The following is a 12,606-nucleotide window of genomic DNA, read 5'->3' as shown; positions in this document are numbered from 1 at the left end:
TTGTCATCTTGGAAGATTGGAATGTCCACAGCAGCATATTCATCAAGAAAATGTAGAAGAAAGAGCGGCACTTGGTCATCGAAAATATTGAAGTAAACATCCTGGTTCATGAAACTTCCTGACAGATTAAAACTGTGTGCCAGACCAGGAATCGAACACGGGACCTTTGCCTTTCACAGGCAAGTGCTCTAGTTCTGCAAGGTTCGCAGAAGACCGTCTGTGAAGTTTGGAAGGTAGGAGGCGAGGTACTGGCAGAATTGAAGCAGTGAGGACAGGTCGTGCGTCGTACTTGGGTAGCTCAGTTGGTAGAACACTTGCCCGAGGAAGGCAAAGGTCCCGAGTTAGTTTTAATCTGTCAGGAAGTTTCACATCAGCGCACACTCAGCGTTAGAGTGAAAATCTCATTCCAGAAACATACTGGTTCATGTTCACGGTATTCAAAACGAGTGCACGAAAAACACCATTTTGTTTTAGATGGCGAGAGAGGTCCGCCATGCCCACACTAGCATGTTGACCACAAAAATTTCTACTTTCACCTCTGCATTTGTTAGTTATTCGAATCAAGGAGATCATAGGAGGTGGAACCGTAATGCTGTCCATAAGTTTGGTGGAGATTATCGACTGATTTGAACCCATCAGAAGATAATAGTGGACATATACATACGAAGAAATCGCGGTTTTAGGGCAGAGGGAAAATGTGCCATGGAAGCGCCGTGGGAAAAAACCTTCTGCGACAGTGTAGATGGGTATTAAGGACAGTAGTCTTCTTCCATGCTATCTGTGACAAATCATACAAGGATAGATTATGTTAGTAGCGGGTATCATACAGCTCGATACCAATGTCATAGCCTGCTGCTTGTTATAAAGAGGCCATTCCTCGACGGTTTTAATAATGTTAGCCGCATTTGGACATTGAAATGAATCAATGGTAGCAAGTGAAAAAATGTGCCAGACTGAGAATCGAATACAAATTTCCCGATAACGCGAGTGGTCGGTTTCACAATTTCAGATATCTGTGCGCGCTTTCAATTCCACCCAGATTCTCCGCCTGTTGAACAGCTACCCACGAACCCTTCGCTTGACATTTCAGGTTCCCACGGGAGATCGGGCTTGGTGTGGATCTTTGGTCGTCTCACTGTATATATCCGGGAGAACAGACTAGATTAGATTAGTTTTTCGTTCCATAGGTCCCTGCTGAGGAGATCCTCGTGGATGTGGAACATGTCAATTTTTTAAAGCTGAAATAACAATAGTAATAGTATGAATATATACGATACATCATTTGTTTATATTAAAAAATTCGTCAATGGAGTAGAAGGAGTTGGCCACTAATAAGTCTTTCAGGCTCCTTTTAAACTGATCTTTATTTGTAACTAAATTTTTTATGTTCGCTGGCAAATTATTGAAGATGAGTGTTCCTGAATAGTGAACCCCTTTTTGAACTAAAGTAAGTGCTTTTAAGTCCTTGTGCAAATCATTTTTGTTCCTGGTATTGTATGTGTGAACTGAGCTGTTTGTTGGAAAAAGAGATATATTATTTAGGACAAATTCCATTAAGGAGTAAATATACTGAGAGGCAGTAATTACTATACCCAGTTCTTTGAAGAAGTTTCTACAGGACGTCTGTGAATTTACTCCACAAAAAATAAGTATTACACGCTTTTGGACTCTGAAAACTTTTGTTTGACTTGAAGAGTTACCCCAAAATATTATACCATATGACATTATGCAATGGAAGTAGGGAAAGCATGGAAGCTTTTTCATTTTTATGTCGCCTATGTCTGCTAACACTCGAATTGCAAATACAGATTTGTTAAGGCGTTTCTGCAGTTCTGTGGTGTGCTCCTCCCAACTGAATTTATTATCAAGTTGTAATCCCAGGAATTTAAGACTGTCAACCTCTTCTATCTGCTCTTCTTCATACTTTATGCATATCCTGGCTGGAAACCTCTTACAAGTTCTGAATTGCATATAGTGAATCTTTTCGAAGTTTAATGTCAGTGAGTTGGCTTTAAACCATTTATTAATATCCATGAAAATATCATTAGCAGATCTTTCTAGAACTACACTCGACATACTATTTATTGCAATACTTGTGTCATCTGCAAACAAAACGAACTCTGCTTCTGGCAGTGTAACTGATGAGAGATCATTAATGTACACAAGAAAAAGCAATGGCCTTAAGATGTATCCTTGTGGGACACCACATGTAATTTCTTCCCATTCTGATGATGACTGATGACTTATTTCACTAGTCCCTTGCACTGACACCCTTTGTTTCCTGTTAGCGAGGTATGACTTGAACCATTTTGCAGCACTGCCCATGACACCAATGAATTCTAATTTATTTAAAAGGATGTTGTGGTTCACACAATCAAATGCCCCTGACAAACCACAGAAAATACCTTCTGCTTGTAATTTGTTATTTAATGAATTAAGTACATTTTCGCTGTAGGTGTAAATAGCCGTCTCGATATCAGAACCCTTCAGAAATCCAGTCTGTGTTCTAGATAATATGTTATTTGTGGTCAGATGGTTGAAAAGCTGCCTGTACATTACTTTTTTTAAAATTATTGAGAATGTTGGCAAAAGTGACATCGGTCTATAGTTTGATGGTATCTCTTTATGCCCTTTCTTGAATAGAGGCTTAACATCTGCATATTTTAGCCAATCAGGAAATATCCCAGTTATAATTGACTGGTTACAGAAGTAACTTAGAATTGTACTAAACTCTCAAGAACATGCCTCAATTGACTTTGTTGATATTTCATCGTAACCACCAGAATGCTTTGTTTTTAAAGATTTTATTATGGAAGTTATATCTTTTGGTGAAGTGAGTGACATATTCATGTACCTGAAGCTATTTGTAAAGGCTAGTTTCAGATATCCAAGGGCATTATTTACTGATCCTGACAATCCCAATCTATCAGCAACGGATATAAAGTACTTATGAAATAGATTTGCTACACTATGCCCATTGATTACTGATGTGTCTCTACGCTTAATGCTATTTGCTCCTATTCCTTTCTGGTTCTACCAGTCTCCTCTTTCACTATATCTCATATAATTGTTCCCTGAAATTGCTATCTTTTTCTCATAGTGCATTTGTTTAGATGTCTGAATTACTTTTTTTTAAATATTTTACAGTATTCCTTGTATTTAGCTAAATCATCAGCATTGGAGATATTCTTGGTCGCCAGGAAATTTTTATTCCTTGTGTAATCCATGGTTTTATTATAGAATTCTGTTTAATATGAGTAACTTTTAGAGGAAAACAGTTTTCAAACATGGTACTGACATTGTTCATGAATGTATTATATTTTTGATTCATGCCATGAGAACTATAAACATCTTTCCAGTTCATATCTTTGAGCAGTTTCCTAAAACACTCAATTTCTGGTTGACTGACTACTCTCCTGTACTCAAACGCCTTATGAGAACCAGCGGCCACACAAATACCATTCAAAGGTTTTCATGACACTCACACACACACACAAATGCAACGACCAAAGATCCATTATTTCAGTGCAGATGCACACCTGGCCAAATCTTTTGCGGGAGTCCAAAATGGCGAGTGAAGCGTTCATGGGTAGGTGACGCTGCGCTAGTAGTGTGCAACATGCTCGGAATTCTGGTGAGATGGAAGTGTGCTCTGATGGCCGGAGCGACCCCTCGCGCTACACGGAAGGTCCGATTTCGAATATCGGTCTGGCACAAATTTTCACTTGTCATTGATTTATTTCAGTTCCTAATTGCGGCTAATGTAAGTGAAAACCTTTGAATAGTATATGCGTGGCCTCTGGATCAAACAAGGTATCTGTTCTTTCAGTAATGCCAAAGGAACAGACGCAACATACATACAGGGTGGTCCATTGATCGTGACCGGGCCAAATATCTCACGAAATAAGCGTCCAACGAAAAAACTACAAAGAACGAAACTTGTCTAGCTTGAAGGTGAAAACCAGATGGCGCTATGGTTGGCCCGCTAGATGGTGCTGTCATAGGTCAAACGGATATCAACTGCGTATTTTTTTATTACATATTCGTGTAGTATGTAAATAAATATGAATGTTTTTGTTGGACCACTTTTTTCGCTTTGTGATGGATGGCGCTGAAATAGTCACAAACATATGGCTCACAATTTTAGACGAACAATTGGTAACAGGTAGGTTTTTTAAAATTAAAACACAGATCGTAGGTACGTTTAAACATTTTATTTCGGTTGTTCCAATGAGATTCATGTGCCTTTGTGAAATTATCATTTCTGGGAACGCAGGCTGTTACAGCGTGATTACCTACAAATACGACATTAATGCAATAAATGCTCAAAATGATGTCCGTCAACCTCAATGCATTTGGCAATACGTTTAACGACATCTCTCTCAACAGCGATTAGTTGGCCTTCCGTAATGTTCGCACATGCATTGACAATGCGCTGACGCATGTTGTCAGGCGTTGTCGGTGGATCACGATAGCAAATATTCTTCAACTTTCGGCACAGAACGAAAACCGTGGACGTCAGATCCGGTGAACGTGCGGGCCATGGTATGGTGTTTCGACGACCAATCCACCTGTCATGAAATATGCTATTCAATACCTCTTCAACACCACGCGAGCTATGTGCCGGGCATCCATCATGTTGGAAGTACATCGCTATTCTATCATGCAGTGAAACATCTTGTAGTAACATCGGTAGAACATTACGTAGGAAATCACCATATATTACACTATTTAGATTGCCATCGATAAAATGGGGGCCAGCTATGCTTCCTCCCATAATGCAGCACCATACATTAACCTGCCAAGGTCGCCGATGTTCCAGTTGTCGCAGCCATCGTGGATTTTCCGTTGCCCAATAGCCCATATTATGCCGGCTTACGTTACCGCTGTTGGTGAATGACGCATCGTCGCTAAATAGAACTCGTGCAAATAATCTGTCATCGTCCCGTAACTTCTCTTGTGCCCAGTGGCAGAACTGTACACTACGTTCAAGATCGTCGCCATGCAATTCCTGGTGCATAGAAATATGGTACGGGTGCAGTCGATGTTGATGCAGCATTATCAACACCGACGTTTTTGAGATTCCCGATTCTCGCGCAATTTGTCTGCTACTGATGTGCGGATTAGCCGCGACAGCAGCTAAAACACCTACTTGGGCATCATCATTTGTTGCAGGTCGTGGTTGACGTTTCACATGTGGCTGAACACTTCCTGTTTCCTTAAATAACGTAACTATCCGGCGAACGGTCCGGACACTAGGATGATGTCGCCCAGGATATCGAGCAACATACATAGCACACGCCCGTTGCGCATTTTGATTACAATAGCCATACATGAACTCGTATCGACCTTTACCGCAACTGAAAAGCGGTCCATTTAACACGGGTAATGTATCACTGAGCAAATACCGTCCGCACTGGCGGAATGTTACGTAATACCATGTACCTATACGTTTGTGACTATTACAGCTCCATCTATCACAAAGCGAAGAAAGTGGTCTAACTAAGACATTCATATTTCTTTAAATACTACACGAATATGTAATAAAAATGAGGGTTCCTATTAAAAAACACTGTTGATATCCGTTTGACCTATGACAGCACCATCTAGCGGGGCAATCATAGCGCCATTTGGTTTCCCCCCTTCAAGCTAGGCGAGTTTCGTTCTTTGTAGGTTTTTCGTTTGATGCTTATTTCGTGAGATACTTGGCCCGGTTACTATCAATGGACCACCTTGTATATCAATAGGGTGTCGATGACCAGTGGTCCTGTCTTTCAGTGCCTATGTACATCATGACCGATCTCTTGGGGAAATCAGGAACTGTGAGTAAAGGGTTCAGGAGTAGTTTGTAATAGGTTGTAATATGGGTCGGATGGCAAGTGTGTTTTGATGGCTAGTTGGTTAAGATGACTGCTCGACTTAAGCGAGAAATCCAAGTTTGTGTCCCGGTCACGCACAAATTTTCAAATGTTACCATTGATTCATTGCAATCCCCAAATGCAGCTAACGCCATTAAAACCTTTGGACAATGTATTGCACGGTCCTTGGATGAAATAAGGTGTCTGTCATAATCTGTGCGGCAGTGTCAATATCTGCTGTATCCATAATTTGTATTATTTAGCATGTTGTATAGTGGGTTCAGAGTAAGGCAGAATCAGAATTTTATTATTATTATTACTCCCCCCATGAACCATGGACCTTGCCGTTGGTGGGGAGGCTTGCGTGCCTCAGCGATACAGATAACCGTACCGTAGGTGAAACCACAACGGAGGGGTATCTATTGAGAGGCCAGACAAACGTGTGGTTCCTGAAGAGGGGCAGCAGCCTTTTCAGTAGTTGCAGGGGCAACAGTCTGGATGATTGACTGATCTGGCCACGCAACAATAACCAATACGGCCTTGCTGTGCTGGTACTGCGAACGGCTGAAAGCAAGGGGAAACTACGGCCGTAATTTTTCCCGAGGGCATGCAGCTTTACTGTATGATTAAATGATGATGGCGTCCTCTTGGGTAAAATATTCCGGAGGTAAAATAGTCCCCAATTCGGATCTCCGGGCGGGGACTACTCAAGAGGATGTCGTTATCAGGAGAAAGAAAACTGGCGTTCTACGGATCGGGGCGTGGAATGTCATATCCCTTAATCGGGCAGGTAGGGTAGAAAATTTAAAAAGGGAAATGGATAGGTTAAAGTTAGATATAGTGGGAATTAATGAAGTTTGGTGACAGGAGAAACAAGACATCTGGTCAGGTGACTACAGGATTATAAACACAAAATCAAATAGGGGTAATGCAGGAGTAGGTTTAATAATGAATAGGAAAATAGGAATGCGGGTAAGCTACTACAAATAGCATAGTGAACGCATTATTGTGGCCAAGATAGATACGAAGCCCACACCTACCACAGTAGTACAAGTTTATATGCCAACTAGCTCTGCAGATGACGAAGAAATTGAAGAAATGTATGATCAAATAAAAGAAATTATTCAGATAATGAAGGGAGACGAAAATTTAATAGTCATGGGTGACTGGAATTTGGTAGTAGGAAAAGGGAGAGAAGGAAACGTAGTAGGTGAATATGGACTGGGGCAAAGAAATGAAATAGGAAGCCGCCTGGTAGAATTTTGCACAGAGCACAACTTAATCATAGCTAACACTTGGTTCAAGAATCATAAAAGAAGGCTGTATACGTGGAAGAAGCCTGGAGATACTGACAGGTTTCAGATAGATTATATAATGGTAAGACAGATATTTAGGAACCAGGTTTAAAATTGTAAGAAATTTCCAGAGGCAGATGTGGACTCTGACCATAATCTATTGGTTATGACCTGTAGATTGAAACTGAAGAAACTGCAAAAAGGTGGGAATTTAAGGAGATGGGGCCTGGATAAACTAAAAAAAAACCAGAGGTTGTACATAGTTTCAGGGAGAGCATAAAGGAGAAATTGACAGGTATGGGGGAAAGAAATACAGTAGAAGAAGAATGGGTAGCTTTGAGGGATGAAGTAGTGAAGGCAGCAGAGGATCAAGTTGGTAAAAAGGCGAGGGCTAGTAGAAATCCTTGGGTAACAGAAGAAATATTGAATTTAATTGATGAAAGAAAATATAAAAATGCAGTAAATGAAGCAGACAAAAAGGAATACAGACGTCTCAAAAATGAGATCGACAGGAAGTACAAAATGGCTAAGCAGGGATGGCTAGAGGACAAATGTAAGGATGTAGAGGCTTATCTCACTAGGGGTAAGATAGATACTGCCTACAGGAAAATTAAAGAGACCTTTGGAGAAAAGAGAACCACTTGTATGAACATCAAGAGCTCAGATGGCAACCCAGTTCTAAGCAAAGAAGGGAAAGCAGAAAGGTGGGAGGAGTATATAGAGGGTCTATACAAGGGCGATGTACTTGAGGACAATATTATGGAAATGGAAGAGGATGTAGATCAAGGTGAAATGCGAGATACGATACTGCGTGAGGTGTTTGACAGAGCACTGAAAGACCTGAGTCGAAACAAGGCCCCTGGAGTAGACAACATTCCATTGGAACTACTGACGGCCTTGGGAGAGCCAGTCCTGACAAAACTCTACCATCTGGTGAGCAAGATGTATGAGACAGGCGAAATACCCTCAGACTTCAAGAAGAATATAATAATTCCAATCCCAAAGAAAGCAGGTGTTGACAGATGTGAAAATTACCGAACTATCAGTTTAATAACTCACAGCTGCAAAATACTAACGCGAATTCTTTACAGACGAATGGAAAAACTAGTAGAAGCCGACCTCGGGGAAGATCAGTTTGGATTCCGTAGAAATGTTGGAACACGTGAGGCAATACTGATCCTATGACTTATCTTAAAAGGTAGATTAAGGAAGGGCAAACCTCCATTTCTAGCATTTGTAGACTTAGAGAAAGCTTTTGACAATGTTGACTGGAATACTTTCTTTCAAATTCTGAAGGTGGCAGGGGTAAATTACAGGGAGCGAAAGGCTATTTGCAATTTGTACAGAAACCAGATGGACATGAAAGGGAAGCAGTGGTTTGGAAGGGATTAAGACAGGGTTGTAGCCTATCCCCGATGTTATTCAATCTGTATATTGAGCAAGCAGTAAAGGACACAAAAGAAAAATTCGGAGTAGGTTTTAAAGTCCATGGAGAAGAATTAAAAACTTTGAGCTTCGCCGATGACATTGTAATTCTGTCAGAGACAGCAAAGGACTTAGAAGAGCAGTTAAATGGAATGGATAGTGTCTTGAAAGGAGGATTTAAGATGATCATCAACAAAAGCAAAACGAGGATAATGGGATGCAGTTGAACAAAATCTGGTGATGATGAGGCAATTAGATTAGGAAATGCGACGCTTAAAGTAGTAAATGAGTTTTGCTATTTGGGGAGCAAAATAACTGATGATGGTCGAAGTAGAGAGGATATAAAATGTAGACTGGCAATGGCAAGGAAAGCGTTTCTGAAGAAGAGAAATTTGTTAACATCGAGCATAGATTTAAGTGTCAGGAAGCAATTTCTGAAAGTATTTGTATGGAGTGTAGCCATGTATGGAAGTGAAACATGGGCGATAAATAGTTTGGACACGAAGAGAATAGAAACTTTTGAAATGTGGTGCTACAGAACAATGCTGAAGATTAGATGGGTAGATCACATAACTAATGAGGAAGTATTGAATAGGACTGGGGAGAAGAGAAGCTTGTGGCACAACTTGACCAGAAGAAGGGATCGGTTGGTAGGACATGTTCTGAGGCATCAAGGGATCACCAATTTAGTATTGGAGAGCAGCGTGGAGGGTAAAAATCGTAGGGGGAGACCAAGAGATGACTACACTAAGCAGATTCAGAAGGATGTAGGTTGCAGTAGGTACTGGGAGATGAAGAAGCTTGCACAGGATAGAGTAGCATGGAGAGCTGCATCAAACCAGTCTCACTACTGAAGACCACAACAACATTATTATTGTTACTATTATTATATTATTATTTTAAGTATGACTCTTTGGATTACACTGTTAGAGGGTCTCGGGAAAACACAAGAAAGGCTTCAGTCACAAAGGGTGCAGGCTGAACACAGGAAAAACGTAGATAGGGGAACCATTGGTGTAGCAGTTGTAAATTGTCGTAGCTATGTTGGGAAAGTACCAGAGCTCCAAGTGCTAATAGAAAGCACTGATTCTCAGATCGTTATAGGCACTGAAAGCTGGCTAAAGCCGAATTTTTTGCGAAGAACCTAACGGTATTCCGAAAGGATAGGCTAAACACGATTGGCGGAGGCGTGTTTTTTGCTGTCAGAAGTAGTTTAACTTGTCGCGAAATTGAAGTAGATACTTCCTGTAAGTTAGTATGGGCAGAGGTCATTGTTGGCAACCGGAATAAAATAATAATTGGATCCTTTTACCAACCTCCCAATTCAGATGATACAGTTGCTGAATGGTTCAAAGAAAACTTGAGTTTGATTTCAAACACGTACCCGAATCATACGATAATAGTTGGTGGTGACTTTAATTTACACCCGATATGTTGGCGAAAATACTTGTTTAATTCCGGAGATACGCATAAAGTATCATCCGAAATTTTGCTAAACGCATTCTCTGAAAATTATCTCGAGCAGTTAGTTCATGAGGCCACGCGAATATTAAACTGTTGTGAAAACACACTTGACCTCTTAGCAACAGATTATCCTGAGTTAATAAGGAGCATCAAAACCAATTCAGGGATTAGTGAACACAGGGCTGTCATAGCAAGATTGAATATTGTAATCCTCAAATCCTCGAAAAATAGCGGAAAATATACCTATTCAAATTAATAATATAAGTGTAGACCAGATGTGGCTTAAATTCAAAGAAATAGTATGGGCAGTAATTGAGAGATTTATACCAAATAAATTAACAAATGACGGAGCTGATCCTCCTTGGTACACAAAACGGGTTAGAACACTGTTGCAGAAATAACGAAACAAACATGCCAAATTTAAATAGACGCTAAATCCCAAAGATTTGCGGTCTTTTACAGAAGCTCGAAATTTAGCGCGGACTTCAATGCGAGACGCTTATAACAGTTTACTCAACGAAACTTTGTCTTGAAACCTGGCAGAAAATTCAAAGCGATTCTGGTCGTATGTGAAGTATGTTAGTGGCAAGTAACAATCAATGCCTTCTCTGCACGATAGCAATGGAGACACCATCGAAGACAGTGCTGCCAAAACAGATTTACTAAACACAGTCTTCCGAAATGCCTTCACAAAAGAAGACGAAGTAAATATTCCAGAATTCGAATCGAGAACAGCTGCCAACATGAGTAACGTAGAAGTTAATGTTCTCGGAGTACTGAAGCAACTTAAGTCACTTAATAAAAACAAGTCTTCTGGTCCAGACTGTATACCATTTAGGTTCCATTCGGAGTATGCTGATGCATTAGCTCCATACTTAACAAACATATACAACTCGACGATAGATTCGTACCCAAAGACTGGAAAGTTGCACAGGTCACACCAATATTCAAGAAAGGTATTAGTAGTAATCCACTAAATTACAAGCCCATATCGTTGACGTCTATATGCTGCAGGACTTTAGAACATATATTGTGTTCGAACATAATGAATTACCTCGAAGAGAACGGTCTATTGACAGACAGTCAACATGGGTTTAGAAAACATCGTTTCTGTGAAACACAACTAGCTCTTTATTCACATGAACTGCTGAGTGCTATTGACAAAGGATTTCAGATCGATTCCGTATTTCTGAATTTCCAGAAGGCTTTTGACACTGAACCACACAAGCGGCTCGTAGTGAAATTGCGTGATTATGGAATATCGTCTCAGTTATGTGACTGGATTTGTGATTTCCTGTCAGAGAGGTCACAGTTCGTTGTAATTGACGGAAAGTCATCGAGTAAAACAGAAGTGATTTCTGGCGCTCCCCATTGTAGTGTTATAGGCCCTTTGCTGTTCCTTATCTATATAAACGATTTGGGAGACAATCTGAGCAGCCGTCTTCGGTTGTTTGCAGATGACGCTGTCGTTTATCGACTAATAAAGCCATCAGAAGATCAAAACAAACTGCAAAACGATTTAGACGAAATATCAGAATGGTGCGAAAAGTGGCAGTTGACCTTAAATAACGAAAAGTGTGAGGTCATCCACATGAATGCTAAACGGAACGCGTTAAACTTCGGTTACACGATAAATCAGTCTAATCTAAATGCCGTAAATTCAATTAAATACATAGTTATTACAATTACGAACAATTTAAATTGGAAGGAACACACAGAAAATGTTGTGGGGAAGGCTAACCAAAGACTGCGTTTCACTGGAAGGACACTCAGAAAATGTAACAGATCTACTAAGGAGACTGCCTACACTACGCGTGTCCGTCCACTTTTAGAATACTGTTGCGCGGTGAGGGATCGTTACCAGATAGGATTGACTGAGTACATCAAAAAGTTCAAAGTAAGGCAGCACGTATTATCGAGAAATATGGGTGAGAGTGTCACAGAAATGATGCAGGATTTGGGATGGACATAATTAAAAGAAACGTGTTATTCGTTGCGACGGAATCTTCTCACGAAATTACAATCACCAACTTTCTCCTCCGAATGCGAAGATATTTTGTTGACACCGACTTACATAGGGAGGAACGATCACCAAGATAAAATAAGGGAAATCAGAGCAGTACGGAAAGATATAAGTGTTCAGTCTTCCCGCGCGCTATACGAGATTGGAATAATAGAGAATTGTGAAGGTGTTTCGATTAACCCCCTGCCAGGCACGTAAATGTGATTGCAGAGTATCAATGTAGATGTAGATGGTTAAGCCTTCAGTCAGCTAGCGTCCAGTGTCTGTGTTGTCGGACCCAACGAAGACGTACTGCTCGATGTACTGCTGTGAACAACGGCATTGTGATTGATAGCTGAGCCTTGATGTCAACTGCATACAGTTTCCTTCGCAGTCTTCGATTGAGAGGGACTCGCATTCACTGAGAGGATCAATTGCTGTGGGGTTCGAAATCCATTGTCATTGACAATGTGTGACACTCGTCTCCATTCCCTATTGGTTAAAATATTTTTAGACCACTGCTATAATATCATCTTACATGGCTGTAAACGGTACTTAATGT

The sequence above is a fragment of the Schistocerca gregaria genome, chromosome 1 (genome assembly GCF_023897955.1).
Source record: "Schistocerca gregaria isolate iqSchGreg1 chromosome 1, iqSchGreg1.2, whole genome shotgun sequence".
In the NCBI taxonomy this organism is placed as follows: domain Eukaryota; kingdom Metazoa; phylum Arthropoda; class Insecta; order Orthoptera; family Acrididae; genus Schistocerca; species Schistocerca gregaria.
Note: the sequence above shows the minus strand (reverse complement) of the source record.